The sequence below is a fragment of the Chrysochloris asiatica genome, unplaced genomic scaffold (genome assembly GCF_000296735.1).
Source record: "Chrysochloris asiatica unplaced genomic scaffold, ChrAsi1.0 scaffold00060, whole genome shotgun sequence".
NCBI classification, from domain to species: domain Eukaryota; kingdom Metazoa; phylum Chordata; class Mammalia; order Afrosoricida; family Chrysochloridae; genus Chrysochloris; species Chrysochloris asiatica.
This window is the reverse complement of record NW_006408578.1, coordinates 13,281,924-13,293,024: the sequence shown is the minus strand read 5'-3', so window position 1 is coordinate 13,293,024 and position 11,101 is coordinate 13,281,924.

Here is an 11,101-nt window from a genome sequence, read left to right as displayed (position 1 = left end):
CTGGGGGCAGGGTGACTGTTTAAATGCTGGTCTGGTGGATCTTCATGTTTTGTAGGTCTGGAGCTGAGTCCACCTGAATTCAGGCAACTAAGCAGCTCACCAAAGTGGCACAGCTGGCCCCCAACTCACAGTGGTGTTGCTCTGAACCACATGGCTCTGAACTCCTGGAGATCATGATTTGTGCTGGGGGTGGATGATAGTGGGAGCTGGCCATACTGCTGGTCACCAGAGAAGCATAGGGAAAAAGAAAAAAATTGCATGTTTTCCATCAACTGCTGAAATCTGCTCTGCCTCCTTCTATTGCCAAAGCTGCTCACAAGATGGTTAAACTGCATCTGGCCAGCTGTTCTCCTGTCAATCTTCCTTTTTCACCATTCCTGTTTGGCCTCTCCTCCAAGCAAGCACTTCATCCCCCTCTCCAACCTTTCTTCTGAAGTTCATGGTGGCAGAATGTTCATCTATGCTTGTTTTATTTGGTCCCTTGAATCTTTGTTGTAGAAGGTCTATGTAACGCATCGGCCTATTCCACCATTTTCATCTTTTGCTTCCTTTTGTATAATATTCTTGATATTATCCCACAACTCTTTCTGGTCTTCAGTCATTAGCATCTAATGCATCAAGTCTATTCTTCAGATGATTCCTTAATTCAGGTGGGATATATTCAAAGTCATGTTTTGGTTCTCGTGAATTTGTGTTTGCTTTTTTTTTTTTTTCAGTTTCAGCCTGAACTTGCATGTGAGCATTGAGGGGTTGTTCCACAGTTGGCCCCTGGCCTTGATTTGGCGAATGATATGTAGCTTTTCCACCGTCTCTTTTCACAGATATAGTTTATTTGATTTCTGTGTATTCCATCTGGTGAGGTACATGTGTATGGTTGTCTTTTATGTTGTTTTAAAAAGGTATTTGCAATTAATAAGTCATTGGTCTTGCAAAATTCTATTATGCACTATCCAGCATTGTTTCTATCACCAAGTATTTTCCAAATACTGATCCTTCCTCTTTGTTTCCAACAGGTCTTCTCTGCAGACTTATGGATATTATCCTACCACATACAGCACTGTGCTGTAAGATCTTGAAATGTTCTTTTGGATGACAAATAAGACAGTATTCTTCAATTTATCATTTCTGTCATAGTAAACCATGTTTGTCAGATTAAAGAAGGCCAATACCCATCCATTTCAGTGTGGCACTGTGGGTTAGGGAGCCAGATTGCAAAGCCATTGAACTGCAAGGTTGGTAGTTCAAGCTTACAAGCTGCTCCTCAGAAATCCTATACAGGGTCACTATGGGTCAGAACCAACTTGATGGCACTTAACAACAACAAAAAGCTCACTGATGCCTAGAATATTGCTCTTTATGTGTTTTATTTCATTTTTGACAACTTCTAATTGTCCTAGATTCATGCTTTGTACATTCCATGTTCTGATTATTAATGGATGTTTGCAGCTGTTTCCCTCATTTTGGGTTGTGCTTCATCAGCAGATGAAGATCCTGAAAGCTTTATTCCATTGGCATCATCATGGTCAACTCTACTTTGAGGAGACAGCTCATTCCCAGTTGTATTTTGAGTCTCTTCCAATCTGAGGGGCTTATTTTCCAGCACTGTATCTGACAGTATTCTTGTTCTATTCATCATGTTTCAATACTCAATATTCTGGTGTGATCTGAGAGTGTTACACTGCTATTTGTAAGGTGTTCAGTTCGTAAACATTCAGAAGTAGTCTACTTCCCTTTCTTCCAAGTCTGACTTAGTCTGGAAGCTCACCTGAAACCTGCCACCATGGGTGACCCTGCTGGTATTTAAATATTTTTAAAATACCAGTTAGAAGTCTTTGCCATAGCTATAAGGCAAGAAAGGGAAATTAAAGGCATTCAAATTGGCAATGAAGTAAAATTCTTCCTACTTGAGGATGATATAATCCTATACTTAGAGTCCTGAAGACTCTGTAAGACAATTATTGGAACTCATTGATAGATTCCAAAAAGTGGTAGGGTACAAGATCAACACACAAAAATCAGTTGGAATCTTTTACACTAATAAAGAGAGCTCTGAAAAGGAAATTGGTAATAGTCACTTAAAAGATGAATATATACAAAAGTCAACCAAAGATGAAATACTTAGGAATAAATCTAAGCAGAGAAAACAAAAGACCTATACAAAGAAAATTACAAAACACTACTAAAAGAAACTTTAAAAAGTCTGCATAAGTGGAGGACTATAATCTAGTCCTGGATAGGAAAATTTAACATTGTGAAAATGTCAACACTACTCAAAATAATCTATAGATAAAATGCTATCCCAATCCAGATTCCAACATCATTTTTTAAAGAGATAGAAAGACGAATTACTAACTTATATGGAAAGGAAAGAGACCTTGTACAAGGAAAACATTATTAAAAAAAGAAGAAAAAAGTAGGGGCCCTCTTAATCCCCTATCTCAAATCTCCTACACACCCACAGTAGTCAAAACAGCCTGGCACTGGCACAATGAAAAACACACAGATCAATGGAACAGAATTGAGAACCCAGGAGTAAATCCATCCATCTATAGTCAGTTGCTCTCCGACAAAAGGCCACAATAGATTAAATGGGAAGAGATAGGCTCTTCTACAAATGGTGCTAAGGAGCTCTGGTAGGGTAGTGGTTACAAATCGGGCTGTGAACCGCAAGGTCAGCAGTTCGAAACTACCAGCTGCTCTGTGGGAGAAAGATGAGGCGATCTGCTCCCGTAAAGATTAACAGCCTCGGAAAACCTGTGCAGGGTCGCTATGAGTCGGAACCGACTCCACGGTACATAACAACAACAACAACAAATGGTGCTGGCAACATTGGAAATCCATTTGCAAAAAAATGAAACAAGACCCATATGTCACACTATTGTTGTTGTTGTTAAGTAGCATGGAGTTGGTTCCGACTCATAGTGACCCTGCATAGGGTTTACGAGGCTGTAAATCTTTACGGGAGCAGAAAGCCTCATCTTTCTCCCACAGAACTGCTGGTAGTTTCAAACTGCTGACCTTGTGGTTCACAGCCCGATTCGTAACCATTACGCTACCAGAGCTCCTTATGTCACACCTTATACAAAAATAAACTCAACATGGATTAAAGACCTAAATGTAAACCCTCGAATTGTACAGATTATCAATGAAAAAATAGGGACAAATGTTAGGAGTGATAATGCAGAGAATAAATACACTATCAAACACAACTGATAACATACTAACAGGAGACAAAATAGATGACTGGGACCTTCTAAAAATTAGACACTTATGTGCATCAAAGGACTTCATCAAAAGAGTAAAAGCAGAACCTACAGATGGGGAAAAAAATTGGCAATGACATATCAGAAAAGGACTACTCTCCAAAATTTTTAGAACACTTCAACGCCTCAACAAGAAGACAAATAATCCAATTAAAAAGTGGGCAGACACTTCAGCAAAGAAGACATTCAGGAGACTTACAAACATGTGAAGAAATGCTCATGATAATTAGCCATTGTTACTGTTAAGTATCATCGAATTGGTTCCTACTCATAGCCACCCTGTAAAGGGGTTCAAGGAATAGCTTGTGGGTGTGAACTGGCGACTGTATGGTTCTCAGTCCAGTGTTGTTCTTACAGCACTCTACCAGGGGTCCGATTAGCCATTGTTGTTGTTGTCAAGTGCCCTCGAGAGTTGGTTCCCACTCATAGTGACCCTGTATAGGGTTTTTGAAGGAGCTCTGGTAGCGTAGTGGTTACGAATCGGGCTGCGAACCTTAAGGTCAGCGGTTCGAAACTACCAGCCGCTCCGCGGGAGAAAGATGAGGCTTTCTACTCCCGTAAAGATTTACACCCTCGGAAACCCTGTACAGGGTCGCTATGGGTCGGAACTGACTCGACGGCACTTAACAACAACAACAACATAGGGTTTTTGAGGAGTGACTGGTTATTTTGAACTGCCAGCCCTGAAGTTCAAATGATCCTGTAGTCCAGTGTTTTATCCCACAGTGCCACACCATGTGGTGGTTGGTGGTTATGTGCTGTGGAGTCGGTTCTGACTCATAGCAACCCTGTACAGGGTTTCTGAGGCTGTAAATCTTTAAGGGAGCAGAAAGCCTCATCTTTCTCCAGGAACAGCTGGTAGTTTTGAACTGCTGACCATGAGACTAGCAGCCTGATTCATAACCACTATACTACCAGAGCTTCTTAGAAATATATAAATCAAAACAACAATGAGATGCCATCTTACTCTAGCATTAATAGCAAAGTTTCAAAAAACAGGAAACAACAAATGCTGGTGGGGGTGTGGAGATAACTGGTACCCTCCTACATTGCTGGTGGAACTGTAAAATGGTATAACCACTGTGGAAAACAGTATGGCACTTTCTCAAAAAGTTGGAAATAGAAATTGTCTATGACCCAGCAATCCCTCTACTTAGTATATAGCCTGAAGAAATAAGAGCTGTGATTCAAATAGTCATAGACATATCCATGTTCATTGCAACACTATTCACAATAGTACAAAGATGAAGACTTCTAAATGCCCATCAATAGAAAAACGCTTAAACAAATTTTGGTACATACACACAATGGAATATTACTCAATGTTGAAGAATAGTGAAGAATCTGCAAAGCACCTCACAACATGGATGAATCTGGAGGACATTATGTTGAATGAAATTAGCCAATCACAAAAGGACAAATATTGTCTGAGTCCACTATTGTAAAAAGTTAAGAGAATATTTTTTGCTAAATGAAATATTCTATGATGGTTACAGTACAAGTAGGGAGTGGGGGAGGGAAAATAAAGTGGATAAGAATAAGTAAGAGGTAAATACTGTTAAATATTGGTACATGGAATGGATTGCAGTCATTGTAATGACACAAAGTGCATAATTTGTTGAATGTGAAGCTGATTATCTGTTTGGTAAACCTTCACTCAATTCACAATAAGAAGTTCAAAACAAACAAAATTTCCTTGAGAAGTTAGTCTGTAGTCTAACTGGAGAGAAGCACATTTTTTTAAACAATGCATTCTAGGTACAATGTAATAAGTGGCATGCCAGAAGTTTTCTAGGTTTTCACAAGAGTGTTTACTTGACTTTACCTTGATATTGAGTAAAGTTTTAGTTGACAAGGACATCCAGAATCACACATGCAAACAATGGAAGGACATGTTGGGATATGAACTAACTACATATGGTTGAACAGTAGGCATCTGTTGGGCCCAAGCTTCTTTGAAATAATTAGAAATTGATTCTTTAGATAAGTTCTAAAATCAGGTCTAAGAACTGCAGCAAGTTTTGTAGTATAAGAAGTCTTGGAGGTCCTGACCCAACCCTTCTTAGGGCTCTTAATCTTTATTTTTAAAAAAGCTCTCTAGGAATTTTGCCAGTTTGGGCTACCATCGCTTTAGGCAGTGCAATTCCACAGAGAGAAGTTAAGTAGGCTGAAAACACGATCAGATTGGCACTTCAGAAATCTCTCTTTGGCCAGAATGTGGAAATTGGATTGGGAGATTGGAGGCAGGGATTCCACTGTGGAGGCTAATGAGGATATGAACTAAGGAGGAATGGGAAGGATCTACACTTGACAGCACATACTGCCAATTCTGCTTTAGAAAATACAGAGAGGGTGGAGTCTAAGATGACTCCCAGGCTTCTAGTTTAGGGGTTGACAAGATAGTGATACAGTCAATCAAGATGGAAAGTCAGGAGGGAATTAGGTTTGGAGAAGAGAGATAATGAGATACTTTGGGGCATAAAAAGTTTGAGTTCTCAGGAAGTGGAGGTGAGGATTTGAAGTCAGAGTCAGCATGAGACTGCTAGCCGCAAGCTTGGCAATTCAAACCCACCAGTTGCTCCTCGGAAACCCTGTTCATGGTCACTTTGAGTCAGAACTGACTTGATGGCACCGAACAATAACAACAATGGAAACCATTGTGGGCAAAGGTGGTTCAGTGGTTGATTTCTCCATGTAGGGAACCCCGTGTGCCAATGCAGGCTTGCATGCTGCTATGATGCCAAACAGATTTCAGTGGAGCTGCCAAGCTACAAGGGATTAGAAAGAAAAGCAATCAGTGTGGTACAATAGGAACCGGAGAACTAAGTTGTACGATGAAGAGTGGAGAAGAAAAGAGACAGTCACTCCCAACAGGTACAACAGTGAATGCAATGGATGATGGGGGAATGGGGAGGAGTCAGGAAAGCTGGCAAGAAGGATCCAGAGACATGAAGGGAGAAGGGAGTGATCAACTAGGCCAAATGCCTGCCCAGAAAGCCACCTCCTGTGTTGAGGCATCCTGGGAGCAGAGTCCCCAGAGGGAAAGGCGAGGAGAGCACAGTATGGATTTCCCTCAATTATGTTTAATCTCCTTGCAGATTTCATCAGTGCTCAACAGCATTTTCTCCCAAGAGACAAAGCCACAGGTTGCTTGGGGCATGGGTGTAGTTCCAGCGGCCCTAATTGCTCAGCTTTGGTGTCCTGGAGATCAAGTTGGACAAGCTGGGCCAACCCCACCCTCAGAGGAGGCTAACTGTGAGCTGTGCATCACTTGGTATAATTCTTCTGATTTATGCAGCCTACGCCCAGTGCTCAGGAGTGTTTTAGAGACTGCAAAATGAAACACGAAGAAAAAATAAGGTTTTCTCCCTTTTTCTATTCCTCCCACGATTTGTATTTTGAGTTTTCAAGAGACAATTACGCATACATTAAAGGAGGATGATCAAAGCCCCTGTTACCAGGTGAAAGATATTTTATAGGCCTTATTTTTCGGTCAGTAAGATTTAGTGTTTTCCATTTGATGATTTCAAATCTCATCAGTGAATAAACTTATTCAAGACCCCTGTGAAGTAGAAAATGATTACCTTTGTTTTATCGAGCTATATATATTTTTTGATAGATGGGTTTGGGTAGATAACCAGGTGCTCTGAGTACATTCATTCATCTATTCATTCAGCAGACATTTATTGATTGCCTGCTCTGTACAAAATAGTGTGCCTGAAATTCTGTCCTACCCACAGAAACATATCCGGCTGGGAAGGCAAGATGCAACCTGCATGCAAAGCTAAAAACACTGCAAAGAAGCAGACTGTATACCATTAGTTGCCAGACAAAATGTAGAAGATAAGAGTTTCTTGTTTACCAGGTGGGGTCACTTAAGTCCCTAGTGGAGGAGGTGGGTCTGAACATGAGTTGCAATCTAGCTGAGTAAATAAAAGCATGAGCTTTAGAATCTCACTTCCTTAACCTCTCTTGACCTCAGTCTTTTCATCTCTAGAATGGGTTATCAGTATACCAACCTAAAAATGAATTTCTGTCAGAGTAGACGATCTGTATATTAGAGTAGAACTTTGCTTCACAGGGTTTTCAATGACGGATCTTTCAGAAGTAGATCACAGGCCTTGAATCCAAGGCATCTCTGGGTGGATTCCAACCTTCAACCTTTTGGGTAGCAGCTGAGCATGTTAGCTGTTTGTACCATTTAAGGACCCCAACACCAACCTAACAGTTGTCATAACTCAGTAAATGTAGCTGATGTTACTCTTGTCATCCTGTCATTGCCACCGGTTTATGTGTTCCCACAGAACCTTGTCCCTAACCCCACACCACTCCTTAAACCATGTAAGGATTGTCTGATTCCTGGTTTGCCTTCCTTAGTAGCAGGGTCACTATGAACTCCCACCTCTTGGCACTTAGTGGGGACTGAATCAACATTTGTGGAATGAAGAAATAAAGAACTTTATAGACAGAGAGCAGAGAGCATCGTGGGAGCAGAGGCGTGGAGCTGGAATGCGCTTGGGGTGCTCAGAGGAAAGTGAGTCAACTTGTTTGATTGGAGTGGAGTATGTGTGCAGAAGAGCCGTGGGTGATAGCCAAACCCGATTGTGGCTCATCATATATGCCCAAGACCCGGGCTGAGAAACACGATACAGGAACTCTGTAACAGGGAAACACAATAGTTTACAACAGTGGACTGATGTGGAGGTGTTGAAGGATGGTCAGTCTGGTATCATTGTGCAGGAAGTGCTGTTCATAGACAAGATGAGAACAGGAGAGAGAATTAGGAACTGATGCTGCAGATCAGGCAAGAAATGATACTGTCCATTCTCAAGGAGGAACATAAAGGAAAGACAGTTTAAGACACACACACACACACACAAGGTAGCTTCAAAAACTTCATGGAAAATGGGACTGAAACAATAATGGGATTATTTTATCCATTTTTTTGATGCCCCATAGCGACCCATAGGGTTTCCGAGGGTGTAAATCTTTACGGGAGTAGAAAGCCTCATCTTTCTCCCGCGGAGTGGCTGGTAGTTTCGAACCGCTGACCTTAAGCGCTGACCTTAAGGTTCGCAGCCTGATTCGTAACCACTACGCTACCAGAGCTCCTTGCCCCCTCATATATATATATAGCCAAAATCGACTGCCATTAAGTCAATTGTAACTCATAGAGACCCCATAGAACAGAGTTGAACTGCTCCTTGGAGTTTCTAGACTATAAACCTTTATGGGTACAGAGAGCTGTATCTTTCTTTCATGGATTGGCTGGTGGGTTTGAACTGCCAGCCTTTTAGTTAGCATCCCCATGCTTAACCCACTGTGCCACTAGGACTCCTTCATGCTCTTTATATATACAAAAGGCATTTGAACTCTTCTAGCCACTGATAAGAAAATAATATTTATAATTTTTTAAATCTAATCAAGTTTCATTCAGGCGGTCACAGAATGACCCCAGCTTCTGCTCAAGACTTTATATGGAACTCTGATTTTGACTCCTAAGGATGTCAGTCTTGCAAATAAAGCCTATTCTTGGCATTTGTGTGTAAGGCTGGCAGGAGATCAGATATAGATGGCCGCAAAGTGTCAGAGTGCTTATCTTTGACTTCAATGCTTTGGTTTGGTTTACTCTGACACTCAGGAAAGACTCTGGGCAAAAGAATTTCTCTGAAGGGTGTGTTTGTGTGTGAAAGAGAGAGAGAGAGAGACAAAGAGACAGAGACTCCCTTCTTGCTTCTCCAGATTTTAACAGAAGCGAAAATGGAAGCACGATACAGGGTGGGGCCCTGGTATGGCACTGTGAGTTAATGTGCTGGACTGCAAGGTTGGTTTGAACTACAAGGTTGGCAGTTCAAGCTTACCAATTGCTCCTCGGGAACCCTATACAGGGTCGCTATGAGTTGGAACCGACTTAACAGCTCTTAAAAATAACAATAATATATAGGGGTCGCTATGAGTCAGAATTGACTACATGGCACTTAACAAACATTGGAGTCCTGGTGTGGAGCTGTAGAATAAGCACTAGACTGCTAACCACAAGGCCAGCAGTTCAAACACACTAGCTGCTCCTTGGAAATCGTATACAGGGTTGCCATGAGTTGGAACCGACTGAAAGGTACAACAACAAACATTGTCCAGCTGCTGCTGATCCTAATTTCTGCTAGAATCTCTTGGGGCTCCTTAAACCTTGGCTTGAACAGAGCAGCAGTTTCACATTACCAGAAAGGAGAAGAGCAGGTTTCAACAAACGTCTTGGCCTGAAGGGAAAGGAGCTAAGGACAAATATGACTATTCAAATAAAGATCAGGTTTGCCAGAAATTAATTTTTTTTTTAATGAATTATTTTAGCAATGATGTTTGACAAAAAGAAGGGTACTGAAAACTGAATGGGAAGGGCTCTTCTCTCCTCTACTGGACAGGAGGCAGAGGAAGGGAAGGCTGGGAACCCAGGAAAGGGAACATCACCTGACTGTAGTAGCAGACAGAGAAGACATGATGGGGAGAAGAAGGAAGAATGGATGGGAAAAGGAACAATTTACTTAAGGGAAATTTGGACTTTTTTTTTTTTTTATAGTGGGACAAAGATGTATTTAAAATGAGTTTTTCAATATGTAGAAAATAGACATTATGTGGCAAATATACCCAGCTCTTATTTTGAGTATTAGAAAATCTTTGAGTCAGTGTGGATCAAAAAGACTTAGCCCACAGCGCCACACCAGGACTCCATAGCACATGCTGTTAAGTGCTGTTGAGTTGTTTCCCACTCATAGCGTTTCCCATGGTTGAGCAGTTGGTGAGTTTGAACCGCTGACCTTGTGGTTAGCAGTCCAGTACTTATCCTACAGCGCCACACTAGGACCCCAAAATAGCACCTGGTGGTGGTGGTGTGCTGTGGAGTTGCTTCCAACACATAGTGACCCTGCATAAGGTTTCGGAGGTGTAAATCTTTATGGGAACAGAAAGTCTCATCTTTCTCCATGAACGGCTGGTAGTTTCAAATTGCTTATCTTGAGGTTAGTAGCCCGACTCATAACCACTATGCTACCAGAGCTCCTTATGAAATGTCTAGAATAGATAAAGTCAAAGAAAAAGGAAGCACATTAGTGGTTGCCAGGGGCTGGGAGGTATGTGGGATGAGGAGGGACTGCTAACAGTTATGAAGTTTCTCTTTGAAGTAATGAAAATGCTTTGGATTTAAATAATAGTGATGGTTGCAAAACCTTGTGAATTTAATGAATTCCATCAACGTGTACACTTTCAAAGGATATATGAATTATATTGTTTAGTTGGCAATGAGTCCATTCTTACTCATGGACACTCCATAGGGTTTTCTCTCGAGGGTTGTCTCAACTGTAATCATTTGTGGCACTGTAGGATAAGCACTGAACAGAAAGGGCAGTTGAACTGCAAAGTTCGTGGTTCAAACTCACCAGGTGCTCCTCAGAAACCCCATACATGGTCACTATGTGTTGGAACTGACTTCATGGCACTAAACAACAACAACAATTTTTATGGCAGCAGATATCCAGGCCATTCTTCTGCGGAACCATTAGATTAACAGCCGATGACAAACTATCTGTATCATCCAGGCTCCTTGAATTAAGGTTACATGGTTCAAAAGTCAAAAGGTGCAAAAAGATATGCAGTTGCTATGGTTGTATGCCATCAAGTCGCCTCTGACTCACAGCAACCCTGAATAGGGTTTCTGAGGAGCGACTGTTGCTAGGTACAATCAAGTTGATACCGAATGATAGTGACCCTATGAACAACAAAAAGAAACACTGCCCACTCCAGTGCCAACCTCACAATTGTGGCTATGTTTGAGTCCACTGGTGCTG